This window comes from Erythranthe guttata, chromosome 12 (assembly GCF_056151865.1).
Source record: "Erythranthe guttata isolate IM_541 chromosome 12, IM_541, whole genome shotgun sequence".
Classification (NCBI taxonomy): domain Eukaryota; kingdom Viridiplantae; phylum Streptophyta; class Magnoliopsida; order Lamiales; family Phrymaceae; genus Erythranthe; species Erythranthe guttata.
In genome coordinates this window covers 8,315,977-8,324,090 of record NC_142544.1, presented here as the reverse complement: position 1 = coordinate 8,324,090, position 8,114 = coordinate 8,315,977, and the positions used below count along the sequence as shown (strand labels likewise).

The following is an 8,114-nucleotide window of genomic DNA, read 5'->3' as shown; positions in this document are numbered from 1 at the left end:
AAGAATCTGCTACTAAACATAACAAATTACAACTGCGAAAAAATGCAAAATCAACTATATTTTAGAAAGAAAAAAATATATACAAACGTTATAAATGATTTATACAATTGAAACAATAAACAAGAAATCCAAAAAAAAATAAAAAAAACAGGAGTCGATCAACCCTAATCGAATACCAGAACATAGTCGATTAGCTTAATCGACTATGAACATGTACATAGTCGATTTAGGTTTAAGTTCCATATATATGGTTAAAGATTTAAGTTGACACAGCCCACTATAACTAATTAAAGCCTCATAAAAATCGTAATATAAAACGACGTCGGATTACTCTTCTTCCACGCCGGCGGCTGGATCCAGATGACCATCTCCGACGCCTTGAACCACGAGACCTGCAACCGCCTCTCCGTCGACGTCTCCGCCATCGTCGTCTCCGTCGAGTTCCGGATCGCGCCGAAGAGCCGCCTCCCATCGCAGTACGACGACGCGATGGACGCCGTCCTGTGGGTGAAGAGCCAGGCCGCCGACCGCGGCGACAAGTGGATCCGCGACCACGGCGACCTAGATCGGTGCTACCTGTACGGCGTGAGCTGCGGCGCCAACATCGTGTTCAACACCGCGCTCCGGATGATGGAGATGAAGCCGCCGCCGATGAGAGTCGCCGGAGTCGTCCTGAACCAGCCGTTCTTCGGAGGGAAGAAGCGGACGAAGAGCGAGCTTTCTCCTGTTGAGATTTCTCGCTAATTTGTGTGTGTGTGTGTGTTTTTATGTGTGCGAGAGAAAGAGGAGAGAGAGAGAAAGAGAGAGAAGAGATAAGAGTGAGAGGGTGGTTTGGGAATTATTAAATAATATTTGGGTAGAATATTAGGTAAGGGGGTTTTCTCTAATTATTTTTGGGAGGGGGGTTTTTCTTAACTCATTTACCTAGATGAGGGGGGTATTGCTAATTATCCCATTAAAATATCAAATACCTCGATTTTCGATCTTATTTCAATTTTTCTCACACAAAGCGGTCGGCATAATAATAGTTTAGTACGCACAGTAAGCCACAACAAGAGTAGTGATAAACATTGTCGTCTCTGCAGCATGAGAATCCATTAGCACCTCTGCAACACCCTCCATTACTTGCCGAAGCAGCAACAATCTCTTCGGGTTGTTTCCAGTTGCTCTTCACATTTGTTCCATTAGTACGATCCGGTTCGTCGACTCCTTTGTCATTCGCACCAATGTATATAGTATATAACCATGGTCTGTATAAAATATTCACTTCTCATTGTTGCGAAGCAATAATTCGATATTGAGAATAAGAACTAGAAGAAAGTAAACACACCTCCAAATCCGGTCAATGGCTTCTCCCTGCCCAATTTGTCTATTAAAAGCAAGTCATGAATGTCGCCAGGTGTAACATACCCGTACCTGAAGAAATGAGCATGAATCATTTTATGATGTAGGTGGATACACATGCAGCAATTTCAAGCTTTTTGAGGGATTAGTTTCTCCCTCAAGTGAGATCTAGACCTTCGACTTTCAAGACTCTGAGCACCTAGAATTCATCGTCACGTGTTTCCTACGTTTCTTCCTTGAACGCCATATATAATAGAATCTCGATAAATTAATACCCGAAAAATTAATAACCTCGCTTAAATAATAAATTTTCCGGTCCCGACTCGGGGACAATGTGCTAAATTAATAATTCGCTAAATTTATAAGATAATACACATTCCAAAATTTTAAGAAGCCCCATATATTTTAAATTACATGGTACATCACATATTTTAATTTATAGATCTTTGAAGGCTTATTACAGTACAATTTTATTGTCGCTTGTTTATTATTGTAGTTCACATTATCATCAATCTCGTCCTTCACTTTTCTTAACATGGTTAAAACTTTCAATATAGTTTTCTCATAACTCAACATATATAAAATCGTTCTATATCATTGTTGCTTTAAGAGCTTCCGTTTGTAAAATGGACTCTGTAATACATTGAACTAATGATAGAATGAATAATATACATGTAAAAAAAATAAAAAATAAATACAATTATTGAAAATAATAATAAAAATAATTTCATAAATTAATAAGCGATTAATTAATGTATAAATTAATAATTATTAATTTAACGATGAGTTAATATTTCGCTAAATTAATGAGATTTTGATGGTCCCGACTGTATTAATTTATAGAGGTTTAAATGTATCCTAATTCGGGCAAAGAATTGTGTTTGATGCACCCGAATGAGAAAACCTTACACAAAGCTTGTGGTTTGGGGTTAGAAATTTTAGTTTTGGGCAAAGGCCTGCTTGAGAGATTAGGAATTGACGTGTAATTTATTGTTGTTTGATAATATATATTTTACTATATATTTGAATGGTAAAAATTTAATGGATGTTTTAATTCTTTGATTTAATGATATAAGGTTAATTACATAATTTACGTGAAGTACAATGCGTGTACGCGTGTGTCGATGTGTTTTTACTGGGGTCGTACAACTGTCTAGTGTCATACTAGCTCATACTAGATCGTTGTTAGTGGAAAATACCTACACGCAAGTGCACGTATCGTACAAGTAATATAGTGGACAGTTATGTCCGAATATCGATCCTACAAGAAACAATCAACTATCTAGTTCTAAGCGCTACATTCTATCAATTGTGTACAAGCCCGCCCTACATAGTCGACTTTGGAGAAGATTAACTAAATTAAACTAAAATATTAAACGCAAATTAAATAGCATGAAAAATAAATAAACACGCAGATTATCAAAGTAAACGAGCCAAGGAATTTATCTTCCCTCCTATGTGCTTATTGATCCCCCAATTCCCTCAATTATGCAAGCAAATAACATGGATTACTAACCTTAGATGCTAATTTAATCATAACCCGCTTCAGCGTCTATTACGATACTATTATCCAGGACTAAATTACTGTATTCCTACGCAATTCAATCAAGAAGCAAGCATTAAGCACAAATCTCAAAATATGCTACCTAAGAGGTTAACTATATTCCAATGATAACACAATAGAGGCTCTTCTACCAAAGTTCTAATTGTTGAACCGATTCTTGCATTCAACAATAACAATAAAGCACATAAAGTGATCAAGTTCATGAACTTAATAAATCAAGTAGAAGAAATAATCAAAAAATATTACTTGTATAAAATCATAGAATTGAGTTCACAAATCTTACATAGGGTTCAAATAAAATCCTATAAATTAAAGATTTAGCTACTATTAATTCATATTATAAACAAAATAGAATTCACATAGAGTTTTCGATCATCATTCTGGCGTTTTGTGGTGTAAAATTTTGTGTTTGGATCCCACTAATATGTGTTTATATAGTGGTTAAGACTTGATCAAAAGGAAAGAGCATCCTTGTGCAATTAAAACTCCCTTATTGTGCAGATATTCAGGGTCTCGGACGGCCGTCAAAGATCCAGGACGTTTTGGGACTTTCATCTCAATTTTCGTAGGTACTGTCTAGTTTCGCATCACGGGACGGTTGTCCCAGATTATAGTACAAAATTGTAACGGTCGTCCGAAACTTTTGTCTGCACTTTGGTCGGTTTTGAATCCATTTTTGACCTTGTTAGAATTCGAATCTAGGACACATACATAGATACACATTGTAGCCATTAAAGTTAGCTTTACAATGCCACTGGAATCCAGTGATTTGGAGTTCAGGTGAGGAAGATATGGTCAAAATTTTGGACAGTGCCAAACTTGATGCGTGCTTCTTCCAATTTGATTTTATTTCTTTAATTGCAACTTTTTCGTTTCTTTTTGATATTTTTTCCTTAATGGTCACCTAATTCTTATTTTTCACCTACAAAACACAAAATCCGTCAATTATAACACAAGTATAAGTAAATCTAAATAAAAGATCCACGTACAGTAAACGTATTGGATGAGATTAAATTTTAACTATTTTGTACTCATCAAAATGAATATTTTATGGTCCAAGAAAAACAGTCCTCTCGGACACTAAACAACCCCAAGACAGTCATATTAAAATTACCACAATAATATTACTTCATATTATTGTAAACATAATACTATTATTGTGCCAGCAATAATATTATTTTATCGTGGTCAAACTGCTAAAAAAATATTCAAAGTCAATGGCGGGAAAATTAAATTCCAGAAGAAAACAATTTCTAAACACAATTTCAGAAGAAAAAAAAATGTACGTGCTGAAAATGCGTAATGGACCTCCAAAAAATGAAGCACTTAAGTTGGCTTCATAGTGGATTTCAATAATCTAATAATGTATTACATTAATTTTAAAGTGGATTACGTTAATTTTGTAGGGAATTGCCTTAATTTTGTAGCGTATTACGCTGATTACACAGAGGATTTTGATAAGTTTGTAATCGAGTTTCTATTTAGTAATAGATGCTGCAAAAAAAATTTAAAAAACAAATTGAAAACAAAAATACAAAAATAAAAAAGATCGAAAGAAAATTAAAACGCATAACCACGACCAGCGTAATGGTAACCACCATCGTCCTAACCGCCTTCATAACCACCTCAACCATACCCTCAGTCTATGTATCCGCCGCCACCTACCATACCCTCAGTCTCCGTATCCGCCGCCGCCCACTATAGCCTCCTCCATAACCATACCTCACTACATCCGTAGCCGCTGCCACCCACTATAGCCACCATCACAACCACCATAACCACTCAACCTTAAATGAGGAGAGAGAGAGAGCAAAGAAGATAAATATATCTGAGTTGATGAAACATAAATACAGAAGCTGTATTTAGAATATAAGGACAAGTTAGGGATAATTTTTTTCTTAAAAATCAGGTTCTATTATATTTTGAAATAATTTTTATTTAAATAATAGTAAGAATTATTTTTTAGTTCTAATTAAATTTAGTTTGAGGAAATCTACAATATTAACTCCATTGGAAAATCATATCCTTGTCACCCTCTTTAAATAGACGCCGTCCCTAAATTATTAATGGTTACTCTCGCTATTTTCTTGCACGCTAAAGAAAAGTAAAAGTTAATTATGTATGCTGCGAAATAAAAGATAAAATATTCTTCAACAATCAGGTTCAAATCCCCTTGCCAACAATCGCAAGGTGGAGCTTGTCGCACATGGTTAGCTTAGTGTAGTTTCACATCTCCTGGTTTGCAAGGTATTATGAGAAAGTGTCGATTTATCCACTACACCAATATAGTTGCTTGCGGGTTCATTCATTACCAAAAAATATAAAAAATACTCTTCAACAATGATTATAACAAACACTATATTAAGAGATAATACTTAAATATTCTTTTTAATTCAATCGTTATCTTTTGGTGTCAAGATTTATTTTGTTGAACACATGTTTTTTCCTTTCCTTTTCGAGATAACGTTGAATGCATTATTGATCTTTTTTGTTGGTAATCAAAGGTCTCGTAGTCAATCATATAGGTGCACTGAATAAACATATACTTCCGTATAATAGTTTACAAATCATACAAGAGACGTAAATTGCATAGGGCTAACCATGTGTGACAAGTTCCACCTAGCGACCAATTGTAAAGGGATTCGAACATGGGTCAATTGACATAGGCTTACTTGCTCCACCCGGTTAAATCATCCCTTGTAGGACAATATAATGCAATATAATACAAAATCAATATTTTTCTACAAGCTTTGACGAATCAAAGATGAAGTCAATATTTGTGATCAACTCCCTACAATTCTAGAAATTATGGAGACTTGCCCTTTTCATGAATCTCATTTGAAAAGACTTCATTGCTTCATTCGCATGTGCGAAGCGCATTTGTGAAATTCACTTAAAAAAATGAAAAATAGACAACGATTTCTTTATCGACAAATATAATTTTGTTGCCAATAGTTATATTTTAGCAACAAAGTATAGTATTTGTGGTTAAAGAATAAAAAACTATCTAACAAGATATGTTTGTTGCCTTTGAAATATATACGCAACGGATTAGTGTAACACACCAACTTTGTTTGTTGCAAAAGAATATTTCTTTGTGCTACGATATAAAATTTTAGAAAATATATTTACAACGGCAACAAATTCATTTGGTTGCCAATAAATGACAAAAGACAACGAAATGTTTTTTTTTTGTAAATGCTCCAAGTGATTTGACAACAAAATATAATCGTTGTTTATTTATAAACCAACCTTTTTTTGTTGATTTTAATTTACTGTATCTATTATTATATATCTATATATAATATGATCAGAAAAATCTTATTTGTTTATATTAACTAGTAATAACTCATGCATTTTTTGTTAAGTCTATTGTTTATATGGGTTTGAAAATTTACTATATATACATTTATTAATAATGGAGAATTAAGGGGTTATTTGATAAAACTCCCTCATATGCATTGTATCATTTGACTAGATCATTTTTCCCCCTCGTTTTTGAGATAAATCCAATTGTATTTTATTCAGCAAATTATATTATAAATAACCTATTTTACCTTTTCTCAATTTCTTTAACCTAATCACGTCTCTCTCGTTCCTCTTCTCTCCACAACCCACGCCCACACCCATACCACTACACATCAATGTACATCTGGTAGAAAGCGACGAGGTCTTTGAAATACGCACTTGCGGATGGCGTAGATCTGCGAGTTGTGGGCGCCACCCTTGACGTAGATTGGCATGTCGACTTCTGCAAACTGTTGTCTCGTTTTGGGGGTTGGTAGGGAAAAACGGCGAGTTTGAGGCCGTTAGGTATGTGGCGTAAATTGCAGCCCTTCACATTCTTCCTCCACCCACACATATACTCTTCTTCTCTCTCTTCAAATATCGCCTCTCCCTCTATCTGGAATGAAAATTTCAAAATGGAAACAAAGAAGTGTGTGTGTGTGTATTTCTAACATTTTTGGCGTGGACGATGGAGCTTTGGAATTTGATCCCTTCTGTCGAGATTTCACATGTATATATACAATGTACAGCATCACAGGTATATATACAATGTATAGATTGCTTTATGATTTCAGTTGGGTAAAATTTTTATAGTGGATTTCGATAATTTTTAAGTACCAAAGTTAAACGTACCTTGGAAAACTTGCTATTTCTATAGTGGATATTAATTATTTTCTAGTGAATTTTCATAAAACTGTAGTGTGTTCCAAGTTCTTACCTTTGAAAAGTGAATTTTTTGAATAAACTGGACTCACACATTCATTGTTTTTGTTCTTTTTTTTCTTTGTTTCAGTTTTTTGAGCAAGCTAATTGTTGCGATGGGTGGCGGCGGCCTTTGTTGGTGCACTTTTTTAAAAAAAATTAGAGAGATAGCATTTTTTGTTGTGTTTTTGTTTTATAACGGTTTTTATTTTTTTGCTGCCCAAGTACATTGTGTTTTTTTTGGTATTGATGATTTTGTTATCTACAAAAGAAGAGACACTCGAACCAAGGATATGCCAGTATTTAGTATAAAAAAAACGAGGTGTCCATATGGACGGGGAGATATGAGAGGGGCCATTTGGGAGATGTCTTAGGTTCCCTCATCCACCATGAATGGCGTGGAGAGAAGGTGACTCGCTGCTCCCGACACTCTGCACTCAATATTCGTCAGTACCTTATCTATCTCATTTTCAATCGGATTTGTGGACTTGAAAATCTAATCAAAATATGTCGTGATAACCCGCTTAATATCCTCCCTTTCCTTCCACACGCCATCGTTACCTCTTAATCGAGAGACTCCGTTAGTCCAATATCGGATTGTAGCTCTAGAATGGAAAAAACTAGTATTTCTATCTCCATCCAGTATCCATTGAATTTTGCTTCTCTGGCGCCAATATGTGTCGCTGTGGGCATAAGGCTTCTCCAATTCAGCTCGAAGAGACCGCCGTTCCTCTCTCCTACTATATGTGTACTCACCCTCTGTCAAAGCTCGGATTTTCTTATGGAGCAACTCAATCTACTTCCTCGGATTATTAGCGGCCACTTTGCTACAGTCTAGCAACGCAAGCTTGCACTCCTCGTTTTTAGACATGAGACTTCAATTGGGTCCGTGCTCTTATGATCCTACCACTGTCGTTTAATAATATTTTCACATTCATCTCTACTAATCCAGGTTGTTGCAAAACGAAATTGTCTTCGCTTTCTCATATTCTGAAAT

The 8,114-nt window shown here is 35.2% G+C and overlaps 1 pseudogene; it reads left to right on the top strand.

Annotated features, from left to right (window-relative positions):
- Positions 1–360: 360 nt before the first annotated feature.
- LOC148766381 (putative carboxylesterase 9 pseudogene) lies at positions 361–744 on the top strand (annotated as a pseudogene).
- Positions 745–8,114: the final 7,370 nt, after the last annotated feature.